Source organism: Ursus arctos, unplaced genomic scaffold, assembly GCF_023065955.2.
Source record: "Ursus arctos isolate Adak ecotype North America unplaced genomic scaffold, UrsArc2.0 scaffold_19, whole genome shotgun sequence".
NCBI classification, from domain to species: Eukaryota; Metazoa; Chordata; class Mammalia; order Carnivora; family Ursidae; genus Ursus; species Ursus arctos.
Window position 1 is genome coordinate 7417185 of NW_026622863.1, and position 14746 is coordinate 7431930.

Genomic DNA, 14746 nt, shown 5'->3' on the forward strand with positions numbered 1-14746 from the left:
GTGTTATACGCACAGCTGAACCGTCGGAGAACAGCAGGGCCTGGGAGCCCTTCAATGCAGTCCCTATAAACTGGCCTGCTGGGCACAGAATAGAGTGGAGAAGGGTGGGGAGGGGGCTGGAGGGACAAACAGGAAGTGCCCAACAATTACCTTTGACTGGACTGAGACTGCTTATCTGATGTTTTTGATACAAGTTCCCACCCATGTGGGGGTCACTCATTTATGTTACCTTCATGGTTCCTGTTGTGAAAATGGTGTTACACGTTGAAAATGGTGTTACAGGTTGAATTACGCCCCCCACCCCCAGAATTCATAAGTCTTAACCACCTCAGAATGTGGCCTTAGTTGGGGATAGGGTCTTTATTGTGGTAACTAAGTTAAGATGACATCATTAGGGTGGGCCTTAATCCAACATGTCTGGACCTTATGAAAAGGGGAAACTTGGAGAAAGACACGCACAGAGAAAAGACATTGTGAAGAGACACAGGAGAAGAAGGTCATCTCCAAGCCAAGGACAGAGGCCAGGAGCAGACCCTTCTCTCAAGGCGCTTAGAAGGAACCAACCCTGTCTACACCTTGACCTCAGACTTCCAGCCTCCAGAACTGTGAGGCAATGCATTTCTGTTGTGTAACCCGCCCATTCTGTGCTCCTCTGCTGTGGAGGCCTAGCAAACTAATATACACAAGGTCATTTCCCAAACCCTGGGATTGCGGGGCTCTGGGTGAGCGTTCCCCCGGAACCGGGGGCGAGGGACTATGGTACGCACAGAGTAGAGGTTTGAAACACCACAGGGCAGGACACAGCATATCTGTGACAAGTTTTCAACACCCTGCGATCCTCTGGAAACCGCCGTCTGGGCTGCGTTCAGAGCTCCAGAGCTTTGCGAAGTCGCTGGCTGAGAGGTGCGGCTCTATCAGCTGTGCTGGGCTTGGCCCCTCAGGGAGGGGTGCCTTGGCGCCTCTGGTTGCTATGGGGTGGCCTTCATAGGGTCTGACAAGTCCCCTCTTAAATACTCAACCTCCCGTCTGTCTAGATTAATTGGTTGGTAACTGTGAGCTGTACGTGCCAGCAAGACTTACGCCACATTAGCATTTGAAAATATTATTAAAATGGCAAGCAGACCACAGAGGAATATGAAGACATGTGTGCATATTTGACTCCCCTTGGAAGCTGTCTTCCCATCCCCGTCCTCCCTGTCGGACGAGATTCCGCCTCCTGTAACTATGCTCCCTGGACAGTGCTGGAGAGCTGGAGGCACCCTCACCCCAAACCACGCTCCTGCTCGCTGGGGTTCCTGTAGGAGGGAGCCGTGCACACAGGAACAATGCTGGATTGACGGTGTGGTCTCATTTCATTAACAGCTGAGCGAGCTTCCGAAGGGCACTTTCTGAGACTTATAACTGGAGAGAACTATAATAATAATAGTTTGTTTTCCTCTCTTATGAAAGGAGTCTGGATGTGGGCATCTAGGGCTAGTATGGGGGCTACGCGGTCACCAGGGTGCCAAGCCCTGGGCTCTTTGTCTTCCACCATCCTTTGGAGCATCAAGGTTGCCCTCGGTCCAGAAGCCCCCACTATCACAGCCATGTTCCCACCAGGAAGCACAAGGGGATGGTGGCAAAGAAGCATGTGTCAGCTGTCACCTTCTCGGAAGGGGGGGCGTGCCTCTACATCCCACGTGACATGTCTGCGTACAGCCCACCTGCCATCGCCATCTTCAAGGAAGGCTGGTGAATGAAGGGCCTGCTGGCTGGGCACATTGACTTCAGAATAAAACTGGAGTCCCATCCTAAGGCAGAAGGGAGAATAGACACTGATGGGCAACTGGCCGTCACTGCCACAACACAGACCAGCCCCTACCTAGGTCAGATGACCACAGGGAGGCAGGAGTTTAGGACAGGAGGATGGCTGGACCTACCTTCAGGGAGCAGGTCCTGCCCAGGGGGCTGAGTATGTGGGGACACAAAGTACATACTTTGTGGTGGTAACCTGTGAATGCACAGGGTCCCATGCGCTGGACCCTCATATGACTCAGCCCTGTCTGTAACTGTCATAAACTAGAAAGAATGGCCAAGTGAACTGTGGCATGTCCAAACTGGAGAATACTAGCTATGCAACAGGGAATGAGGATGACCTCCACGTACTCACATGGGGCAGCACGTAAACAGACCCGGGAGCACCCAATGCCTCCCTTCCCTGTACTGTATGTTCCCCCAGCTGCCCTGATCTTCTCAAGGGTGGTTTAAAGACTTTTTGCAGGAGTGGGGTGTTGCTTGCAGAGAGAACTTCAGTCCAGGAAACTCTGGGAAAGGAAAGTAAATGTCCCCAAGAGTTACAATAGAAAGAAGGAGACATTGAGCTGGAGCAGAACTGAGAAACTGAGAAAGGCTCAAGCAGAAAGCCATGAGCCACCACGGAGTCCATGCACACTCTTCCCCCTGAGAATTGGAACTGGATGTACTTTTTTTTTTCAATCTCTTTTGTTGTTTTATTTTTTTATGTTCAGTTAGCAACCATATACTACATCATTAGTTTTTAATGTAGTGTTCAATGATTCGTTAGTTGCATATAACACCCAGTGCTCATCACAACACGTGCCCTCCTTAATACACATCACCCGGCTACCCATCCCCCCACCCCCGTCCCCTCTGAAACCCTCAGTTTGTTCCCGGAGTCCAGAGTCTCTCCCCTAAGACGGTCTCCTTGGGGCCCTGACTTCTGGGAGACTACTTGCGGTTGTCTGGCACACAGATACACAAGAAGTTTCGGTCAACATCAATTTTAACTGATTTTAAGTGACTCTTCAATTTCTGATTATAAAGCAAGCAGATAAATAAATAAAAATAAATAGTTTCCTGTGGTCATTGTGGCTTATATGGGCAGGAGGAACATGGCTGCTTTTATTTCTGTCTTGGTGCCATTTTGCATTCTATTAAGTGAATCAATTTTGTATTTTTATAAAGACAGATTATACAAAAATTTCTCAAAGGAAAACCTCTTGATAGGTAACAAAGTAGAAGAGAGGTCATTACGCACTCATCCCAAAATATTTTTTTTTGTCGGAAATTTAGAACATACAGAAAAGTAGAAAGAAGAAGAAAGCATAGTGCCCAACAGTGCCACAGTTCAGAGGTTAGCGCTGCTACAAGTTTGGCATATTTTAACTTCATCTTTTTCTTTATATGCACATATGTATTTGTTTTAAATACCTATTATGCACTATGATATACAGTAAGAACAGCTCGCTGTATAATGAGAATTTTCCCACATCCATAGGCATTCCTCTATCACACAGCATGAACGGCTACACATAGTTTCCTTATTTGGATGAACCACAATTGCTCTATTAATTCGACTATTGTTGAATTCTTTTTTTTTTTAATTGGAAACAATACTGCCTTGAATGTCCTCAAACATAAACCATAGGGGACAGCGTGGGTTAATATACAGATACAGTTCCAGAAAAGGAGTCATAGTCAAAGGCAGGCACATTTCCAAGTCTTTTGACAGGTGTGGCGAAAGTACTGGATTTTCCTTCAGAAAGGTCAGGACTGCGTTCATTCCTACCGTCGGTGGATGAGAATGCTGGGTTCCCTTAAAGTTGGGCTGAGCTATAAAAACAATCGACCAGTGGTTCAATTGAACAGGCTGGTTCCATTAAGCCAAGGGTCAAGTAGGCAGTGAGCAGGCAGGCCTACTGGAGAAGCAACACACTCTGGGTCAGTCATCTGCAAGAGTAGGTTGGTCATCTGTGGGACTCCAAAGATATGACTGCATAGGCCCTGTCCTCTGCTCGTGGCACGATGGGGAGGCAGACAGGGCTCCAACATTGTAGGGCAGGCCTAAGTCATTCAAGTAGGATTGAGGTGAGCTCAGGGACCCAGTAGGGAACCAGAAGGGAGGCTTAAGATAACTCTTGATCATGTCTTGGTAAGTTGAGGCTACTATGACAGAATACCATAGCATGTGTGGCTTAAGCATTTCTTAAACAACAAACATCTCTCTCTCACAGTTCTGGGGGCTGGAAGTCTGAGGTCAAGGTGCCAGTATGGTCAGGTTCCTGGGAAGGACCCTCTTCCTGGTTTGCAGATGGCCACCTCCCTTCTTGTATCCTCACATGGCACAGAGAGAGAGAGAGAACAAGATCTCTCGTGTGTCTGGTTATAAGGGCTTTAATCTCATAGGAGGGCTCCATCTCATGGCCTAATTACTTCCCCAAAACCTGGTCTCTAAAATCCATCACACTGGAAATGAAAGTTTCAACATATGGATTTTGGGCGGTCACAAACTTTCAGCCCACAGCAGGCCATAAGGATGCAGGAGGGCCAGGTGAAGTGTGTGTGCACATGTGCTAGTGAGTGAGGTCTGGGCAGAGGGAACAGCAGGTGCAAGGCTTGGGATGAAAGGAGGGGCCTGTGGAGTCCTGGTGTGGCCAGCACGGGAAGGCATCATTGTCCTGGGGGCCATTTCCTGATCAGGTTTCTTATTAGCTATTATTTTGCATCTCTCTGGGCCTCTCTTTATTCACCTGCTAAGTGGGCACACTTGAAGATAGCGGGCATCCTTTGACTTCAGTATGAGAGCAGATGGGTATCCTGGAAGGAGCATAAAGCAGGAGCTCAGACACACCCGTGTTCCAGCCCCAACCCCACATTTCAGGATTTTTGTCCCTGCACAGCCACTCAGTCTCTCCCTCCCTGCTTGCTTTCCTGTGAACTGGCGAACAGTCATACCAACTGCGGGCCTCTTGTGTGCTGGAGATAATGTTCATGGAAGTGGTATACCACTGGTGGTTGTAGTTTATCCCTGCCCCCCGCAAACATTTTCTGAGCACCTACGATGTACTTGGCACTGCCTGCAAGGAAACACGGCCTCAGCTCTTGGCGCTGCTCTAGTGGAGAGAAAGGACACACACGAGCCGCTGAGACGTGAGGCCATAAATGCTGAAATTGGCAGCTCAGAGGGACCAGAGGAATACAAAGGAAGGCATTTGCTTGAGAGAGTCAGTGGGAGTTTTGACAGCCCTCAGAGAACTTTGAAAAGGTAATCACAGTATTCTTCTGTAGAAGACTTAAAAAAAAAAGGACTATTAAATTATTTTACTTGTATGGCTGCCAATATCTTGCTGGACTTTTCAAAGGTGGCAGTGAAAGAAGCCAGCCACAGAAGGACAAATCCCACATGATTCCACTTATACATAAGGGGTATGTAACATAGTCAAATTCACAGAAGCAGAGAACAGAATGCTGGCTGCCAGAGGCTGCGGACAGGGGGAAATGGGGAGACGTTCAGTGGCAAAGAGTTTCGGTTGGGCAAGACGAACGAGTTCTAGAGCTCTGCTGTGCTGCACAGTGCTTACAGTTAACAGTACAGCATGATGCACTTCCAAATTTGTTAAGAGGGTAGATCTCAGGGGCGCCTGGGTGGCGCAGTCGTTAAGCGTCTGTCTTCGGCTCAGGGCTTGATCCCAGCGTTCTGGAATCGAGCCCCACATCAGGCTCCTCCGCTAGGAGTCTGCTTCTTCCTCTCCCACTCCCCCTGCTTGTGTGCCCTCTCTCGCTGGCTGTCTCTGTCAAATAAATAAATAAAATCTTAAAAAAAAAAAAAAGAGGGTAGATCTCAGGTTAAATGTGCTTACCACAAAACAAAAACAAAAATTAACTCACAAAAGGACACAAGGAAACTTTGGAGGCGTTGCTATGTCTGTTACCTTGATTGTGCCGATGATAATATGAATGTTTGCGTATTTCCAAACTCATCAAATTGGACATATTAAATAGGCATGGTTCTTGGTACAACAATTATACCTCATTAAAGGTGCTTTTTAAAACAAGTGGTCTCAGAAAGGCACTGTCCCTGTGTCACGTCTGGGAGAATTGTCAGTCTGAAGGATGCTGGGTGCTCATTATCACCCTTCCCTTCTGCTTCTCCCACTGTTCCATGTGAGCCATCCGAAAAGGACGATTTCCAGTCTGTCTTCACATGAGGAGAGGCTTTCCGTACCCCTGTCAGGAGTCCACAACCCTGACACTCTGGAAGAGACTTCAGTAGCTAAGCTAATGCTAACTGTAAGCTAAGTGTAAGGGGACAGGCCCTGCTCTACCCAGGACAGTGCGGAGCCCAGAACAAAAGGGACACGTGGCTTGAGCCGGCAGAGTGCCCCATGCCACTTGGATAATTTGAGAAATTTGCTCAGGCTTTGCTTTTACCTGAGCCATGAACGGACCTTTCTTCAGTTACTGATGTACTTAAACACTTCTGAAGAGGAAAGAGGAGAGGGTCTTGTACCTTGCTTGTGGGTCAGGCTGCTTGCCCTGGGGTCCTGGTTGTGGCTCTTGAGTGAGTCCTTTCTGTGTCCTTCAGTTGTTGGGACAGACTTCTGGCCTGGGTGTGGCTCAAATAAATGCATTTCAAGCAATCAAAACAAAAACTGTGGATGTCTTCAGGACATAGGTCTGAGCTTACCGGCCACAAGTTGGAAGGTCATGGATGGCTAATGAGTGGGGATCGTGTGGCTATGTTGCCCAGGAAACCTGCTGGAGGGGCGCCTGGGTGGCTCAGTCGTTAAGCATCTGCCTTAAGCTCAGGGCGTGATCCCAGAGTCCTGGGATCGAGCCCCACATCGGGGTGGGGGGGGGGAGCCTGCTTCTTCCTCTCCCACTCCCCCTGCATGTGTTCCTTCTCTCGCTGGCTGTCTCTCTCTCTGTCAAATAAATAAATTAAAAATCTTTAAACAAACAAACAAACAAACAAACAAAACCTGCTGGAGGTCCCTTTTGCAAAGCTGCCTGTGGCTCAGGCTTGAGCGGAGAGGACGCTGCTCCTGGCTTCACTGGCAACGGGCAGAGCTCTGCGCACTTCCTGTGAGCTCCGTACTGGTGCAGTAATAGAAGTAAGTACTATTACTGCCAAGTAGGCAGCGTGATTGTCTCAGGAGGTGGACGACGCAGGACTGGAACTCAGCTCTGTGTATTTTCTCAGCTCTGAAGTACACGCCCAGGAGAGCTCGGTTCTGGCTGAGATTCCCTGACTCTTGAATCAGAAGGAACTTCAAGGAAAACTTGTTTTTAGTCGTGCGGGCTCCTTTGAGAGGCAGCACGGCACCATGCGTGGGGTCTGGAGCCAAGCCGGTTGCGTGGAAGTCCTGACTGTGCCAGCTGAGCACGCCTGGGGCTGAGCGTGGTGGCATGAAGCCCAAATGAGCTGGCACAGAGGCGGCACCCTACAGAAAGCTGTTTCTCCAGTGGGGTAGGTAAAGGCATGGGTTTCAGCCAAGCAGATCTGAGTGACCGGGGCCAGGTGTCTCCAAGCCCAGTCCCCTCCTCTGTAACCTAGGGATGCTGATAGAACCCTCAGAGGGCTGCATGAAAATTAAGCTAGTTTATTCATAGCAAGTACTTGGAACAAAGTCTAGTGCACAAACCTATGTCAACATTATTTGTCCTATGGAAATCCATGAATTCCTTACCTTTCCAATTTTTGGATAGCCCCAAAGTCATTTCTTATGCTTAGTGGACACGTCCAGCTTGATTGCATAAGGGCCTTCTTGTTTGAGAGGGCTGGGATGTGGACACAGGGAAGCTACAGAGAAATGGCAGCCTCGCAGCCACACGGTCAGCTTACGCAGGAGACCGGGCTTCTGCAAGGGTGGCCTCCAGCTCCTGAGCCATGCCTGAAACTGAGGAGGACACAGTAGGGCTGTAACCCCCCCAAACTGTGGGAGACACCTGTGACATTGCCCAGACACTGCCAAGATGCCTTTCCCTTACTGCTTCCTGCCTCCCAGCCAGCCTGAGGCTCACCAGGTCTTTCTGTCTTTCTGTCTTTGATGATCTAACCTTCGGAGACCCGTGACAAGCTGAGTATCTGGCCTCAGCCCCTATTTTGCTCTCAGTTTCACTGCTCTTCTTATGAATTCACTATGTTAGTGATTATGATAGCAATTTTTAAGTTTATTTTAGAGAAAGAGGGCAGGGTGGAGGGGAGGCAGGGAGAGGGAGAGAGAGAGAGAGAGAATCTCAAGCAAATTACCCAATAAGCGTGGAGCCAGACACAGGGCTTGATTTCATGACACTGAGACTATGACCTGAGCCAAAATCAAGAGTTGGATGCTTAACTGACTGAACCACCCCGGTGCCCCATGATAATAATTTTTAAAATAATAATTCAGTGATTTTACTAACATAATATAATAAAAAATATTAAATAAATAAAATAAAATAATAATTCAATGATTTTAACAACTAGTCCATCTTGAAAATGTGTAGTGAGTTGGGCACTGCTGTTACACAGTCTGTGTGTTTTATCTCAGGTAATACCCCCCAAAACACTAGTGATATTTTAATTCCCATTTTCCAGATGAGGAAATGTGCTCAGAGAAGGAACTTCCCCCAGATCACACCCAGGATTCAAACCCCAGTCCCTTGGACCCTGCAGTAGCTCTTAGCCACCCTACTTAGCTGTTTGGGGGTAGGAATTTGGAGACAGTCCAGCGGTGGGGAGTGAAGGGCTAGGTCAGGGTGGATTGAGGGGACGTTAAGTACATGTTACTTATTCTCCATTTAAGGATTCTTTGCTGGAAACCAGGGGTCAAGGCCTCAGAACAGTTCTGTTGATCTAGCTGGGTCCCCTCATGAATGCCACGCTGACTGTTGAGAATACCAGGATCAAGTCGGGCCTAGCCACCCTCCAGCAAGTCAATCAGGGCCTGTGGTGCTTGGGAGAAGAGATGGGATAGACAGAGCACGCCCTGGGGTTGGGAGGCTGAAACACGTACATCTCCACCCAGGAAGAGACCCTGAAATCCAGATAGGCTGCCTCCCTCCTAAGTGTGCAAACCTCCCCACCCAAATTCTATAGGAAGAGACCTTTCAAGACATTTGCTCCATTTCTTTGGTTTACAGACTCTGTGACCTAAGAAAAGGAAGGAACTAACCATTACTCTGCATGAGAGAGCTGAGGCCACCATTTATTGAGTGCTTCCTGTATGCAAGTCTCTATACTCTGTACTCTCCCTACTTTTCCCTCTTAACCCCTGCCGCAGAGCTAAGTGATTTTCCCCAGAACGTGGCGTCTTGACAACCAGATCAGGATGGTTCACACTGCACTTCAGCGATTCCCCAGCAAGGGGAATCTCAAGGGCATGGGGCTGCCCCCTCTTAGAGGAGCCCCAGCTTAGCCAACATTCCTTGTCCATCAGAGGCAGCTGTCCACCCTTCCTTCCAGTCCCACCTCTACTCCAGCTACCCTAGTTGGCTCCCAGGGCCTTGAACAGACCAAGCTCTGTCCTTCCTCAAGGACTTGATACGTGTCGCTCCCTCCCGGAATGCCTGCCCCATCCTGCGCATCCCCCCCTTGCCTGTCCATGTCCTGCTCACCCTCCAGTCTCCACTTACATGTCCTGCCCAAATAAATGTTTTCTAACTTCTCTTCCTCAAATGAGATCATTTTGTTTCCTTCCTAGCACATATCCCAACTTGTGAATCTAATTTTACCTGTGGGCCTCTTTGCTGCGCTCCTCCCATCTGCAGAACTGTGAGGTCATGGAGGTTAGTGGGATGGCTATTTTATCCACCCTAGAATGCTCTTCACCGCCGCAGTGGTGGGCACAGAGCAAAGCTCACCGGACATTTGTTGAATAAATGATGGACTGTCAGAATGGGCTGAACATGCGTCATCTAAAAAATCTCCGTCTCTACCACTAGTTTTTGGAGTTCAGCCTTAAATGTAAAGGTTATGGAAGAAAACTGCTGAACTTTCTAAAAAATTGATCCAACTAGCTAGAAATCAAAATCAGATTTGGGGGTCTAAGTGGTACATTGACTCGTAGCTGTCGAAGGCTATCAGGGATGCAGAAGTTGATGCGAGGGAATGTGAGTGACAGCTCAATGAGAAACAGGCGACCTGGGGCCGCCTCCAGGTTTGAGATCATCTTCAGGAAAAGAAAGTTGTGCTATTGAGTTGTGTTAATTGGTTGAAAAACTCAATCTGCAAACATCAGGATTTGAAGGGCAGGGCACACCATTTTTTCATTGGGTGAAGGCACGGTTGTGCGAATTTGCAGGGATACGGCTCCGCTGGACCGTCGGGAGCTGTTGGCGAGCTCCCGCACAATGGGAAGCTGTGTCGTGCAGCCATTAGCTCCGTTATGATCGTCATTTATGATTTTATTTACTTAATAATTCAGTCTTTCGTGTCATGAATTTTTGAGAGAGACATTCAATTAGAAATTATGACTGCAGTTTAGAGAAATCTATCTCCTTACTGGTGAGGTGGGTGCCAACTTTCTTTTATGGGTGCACCTGGATGCATTCCAGAACATTTGGAGGAAACAAATTTCAGCACCTCTCCCTCTCTCCCTCAAAGCTCAGGAGTTGTGCCAGTTAGAAAAACCTTCCTGTGTCCTCTCAGTTCTGGGTGTAGTGTTACACTGACAGCAGGCTGAAAGGACAGGGGTGTTCTGGTGATGTGTCCCAACTAGTTTGCTTGGACAGATCTTTCTCGAAGTCCCACCACCTCCAACTGCTGCCTCAGACCACACACGGGTGTTAAGTCCTCCCCATTTAATGAGGTCTTTCTCCCAGACCCTCTTATTCTGATGTTTGCTTCTAATACTTTCCATCTCACCAGACCCGGAGAGTTCATCCTAAGTTTGCCCACAAGAGGACTCACAACCCCCTCCAAAAACCCCAATTTTCCATCTGGACTGTGCTCCATTAGTGTTCCTTGGTTATAAGCAATGGGAATGTACTCTGGCCAACAAGCAGAAAAAGAATTTATCAGTGGCTCACATTGTCGTGGGCAAGCTGAATTGTTGGTTTAAAAAGGTGAAAAAAGAGGGGCGCCTGGGTGGCACAGCGGTTGAGCGTCTGCCTTCGGCTCAGGGCGTGATCCCGGCGTTATGGGATCGAGCCCCACATCAGGCTCCTCCGCTATGAGCCTGCTTCTTCCTCTCCCACTCCCCCTGCTTGTGTTCCCTCTCTCGCTGGCTGTCTCTATCTCTGTTGAATAAATAAATAAATAAAATCTTAAAAAAAAAAAAGGTGAAAAAAGAAGGCACTGAGGTGACGGGAAAACTGGACCATCTCTCCAGTCAAGACAAATGGGCATCAGCCTTTGTCTCTATCCCTCAGCTCAACATGGAAACTTGAGGGGAGAACATCTGATTGACAAAGCCGAGGATGCAGAAGCCAGAGCACAGTGATTGACAGTCCCAACAGACTGTGTCCAATGGGAGAGGTGGTTCCCTCAAAGAAAACAGGGTGTCATTGTCTAAAGAAGAGGGAACACACCTAGGCAAGCAGGCAAAGGGCAGCACACGTCTGCTAAAACTAGGGGGGATCCGGACACCAAGCCACCCAAAGAATGGCTGGAGAAGTTGAAGCCCATTAGCCTAGAGATAAAAAGACTTGGTATTAGAATCTGAACCAGACTGCATGCTTCTGAGTCTATTATCTCGGTTATAGTGACACAAGACTTAAACTGAAAGGTAAGCCAAGCCACCTTGTAGCTGGCGTTTTGGAAGAGCAGAGGGGTCCCATGCCAGCAGAAAGTGGCCGTCTGCAGTGAGTAACTAGGAGATGGAGCAGATGTTTGGGGAGGACAAGAGGTATGAGAAGCACTACGAGAGAGAAGCACAGCTTTGGACGCTGGCCGTCCAGTGTCAGACCCCACGTGGCCCAACTGTCCTCTGTTTCCTGTCCTTGGCTAGTCTCTGTTACATGAGCTAGTTTGAACGAGCCTGTTGCTCACCTCTGTTTTCCTTACTCACAACGGTTCCACAATGTACACTTCTGCCCAGGGACAGTCAACAGTGTCGTTTCTTCGCCCGAAGCTGGAGCAACCCAACCAGAGGATGGGGAACAAAGCACCCCAAGAATCCTGGAAACTCTTCCAGGGAGGATCATAGAATGTTTTAAGGATCTTTGACTGTGAAACAGCTCTCAAAATACCCTCCTGACAATGGCGTTTTGTTTGGTGAAAATTGACAGATGCTTCATATGTTTTTGAAAACTCAAGGCCTTGTTTCCACCTGTATTCTTGGTAGCAAAAGCATGGTCAGCAGCCCCACCTGCCTCCCGGCAAAGCAAGCTCCCAGACTGCCTGCTAGAAGTCCAGCCAAGTCTGCATCTGAGGTATCGTGGGCTTGTCCACGCTGCTGGCCCATCCCAATGCCGTTCGAAAGCACAGCCAATCAACTCATGCTAGGACGCTGTTCAACAGAAGAAAAAGTCTCTGCGTCCCTCTCATAACTTGATCCTTTGACCTGTGACATAGGATCCTTCGGGCTTGGAGGGAAGGTGGCTTCCACGACATAGAAGGGCAGAGAGAAAGGATTTCTCATAACCTGTCCTCTGAAGGAGAGCTCCAAGGTCAACATCTCGCCCTGGTGGGGGTTTGAGGCTTGCCTGCTTGGAAGACTTACTTGGGTTTATGGTCAATACATTTTGGAAAGGCCCATTAGTGTTGCAAACCAGTGAAGAAGATAGGGGATCACGCAATCTGCTGGCTGTCTTTAGGCAGGAGCAATCCTGTGAACTATTTGAGTGGACCAGAACGGGCTCTGCCTCGCCCAGCTAAGCCCAGGGTGCTAGAGCAACTTCTTTCCCCAACATCTTCCTAAGGTGGGGAAGACACAGTTATGCCAGGGGCTCAGGAAGGCCCCAGAGACGCTGGCTTAGAATTGCAGCTTCTGACACGAGAAAAACAGCTACCAGCCAGGCCCTGTGCCATGCCGTTACCCACACCATCTCTCTAAATCTTCAGCACAGCCCTAAGAGAGATGACTGGGCGTGAATTTTCTGGGTGCTTCCTCTCTGCAGACACTTCTTCCTCCCCTAGGTCTGTCAGGAATCCTTAAGAAGGGAGGGAATTAGCTGCCAGACTTAGTAAAACCTAGTGGAAGAGGAAAGGCTGCTAATTTAGCTCCATCTGTTCCTGCCCAGGATGGAGTTCCAGCTCATCCTTGCCTTCCTGGGGGACCTTTCTCTCTGGCTCCAGGAATTGTCCTAAGTCACCTGCCTGCAAGGTCACTCGTCAATGAAGCAAAAGATCAGCCTCCAACTCCATTGTGTCACCTGTCCAAGTAAGCCTCACACCTCTCTTTCCCCTGGGTTTCATCTTTGTGGTTTTTTTTTTTAAAGATTTTATTTATTTATTTAACAGAGATAGAGACAGCCAGCGAGAGAGGGAACACAAGCAGGGGGAGTGGGAGAGGAAGAAGCAGGCTCCTAGCGGAGGAGCCTGATGTGGGCCTCGATCCCATAACGCCGGGATCATGCCCTGAGCTGAAGGCAGACGCTTAACGACTGCGCCACCCAGGCGCCCCTCATCTTTGTGTTTCTAAGCCCCACTTTGTAACTGTCTCTGCTGACCTTTTACTAGGATGTATTTGTGAGCACATTTTGTTTACCCCCTGGGGCCTGGGATCCAAAGGCATTTGGGGTGGCTCTGTCACAGAGGGAATTTCTCTGGGGTGGTTATTTCTTTTCCCTTCTCTGGGAACCCGTGAAATGATAAGAAATATATACAGCATACCTTGTAGATATTGTGGGTTTCAGTTCTTGATACCACGATAAAGTAAATATCACAATAAAGTGAGTCAAATGAATGTTTTGGTTCCCCAGCGCACGTAAAAGTTATGTTCCCACCGTATGGGAGTCTATTAAGTGTTCAATAGCATTATGTCTAAAATAATGTATATTCTTGAATCCAATAATACTTTATATAAAGCACTTACACAACTCAACATCAAAAAAATCAAACAATCTGATTTAAAAAATGGGCAAATGATCTGAATAGACATTTTCCCAAAGAAGACATCTTATTGGCCAACAGACACATGAGAAGGTGCTCAACATCACTCATCACCAGGGACATGCAAATCACAACCACAATCAGATAATCACCTTACACCTGTCAGAATGGCTAAAATCAAAGACAAGAAATAACAAGTGTGGACAAGAATGTAGAGAAAAAGGGAGAACTCATTTACTGTTGGGGGGAATGCAAACTGGTGCAGCCATTGTGGAAAACAGTATGGAGTTTCCTCAAGAAGATAAAAATAGAAATACCACATGGTACAATAATTTCACTACTGGGTATTCACCAAAAGAAAATGAAAACACTAATTTGAAAAGATCTATGCACCTTATGTTTATTGCAGCGTTATTTACAATAGCCAAGATATGGAAGCAGCCCAAGTGTCCATCAACAGATGAATGGATCAGAAGGATATGGTGTATATACACAATCAAATATTATGCAGCCATAAAAAAGGATGAGATAACGCCATTTGCTACAACATGGACGGACCTACGGGGATTATGCTAAGTGAAATAATCAACAGAGAATCACAGATACCATATGATTTCACTTATATGTGGTATCTGAAAAACAAACAAACAAAAAAGTAGAAACAAACCCATAAATACAGAGAACAACTGGTGCTTGCTAGAGGGGAGAAAGGGGGAGGATGGGCAACATGAATGAAGGGGAGGGGGAGTTACAGGCTTTGAGTTACGAAAAGAAAAAGTCATGGGGATGAAAGGTACCGCCTAGGGAATACAGTCAATGGTATTGTAATAGGGTCATATGGTGACAGGTGGTAGTTACACTTGTGGTGAGTAATGCATAATGTGGAGAGGAGTTGAATCGCTATGCTGTATACCTGAAACTAATGTAACATTGCATGTCAGATATACTCAAATAAAAAGATTTTTTTAATTTAAAAATACTTTATTGCTA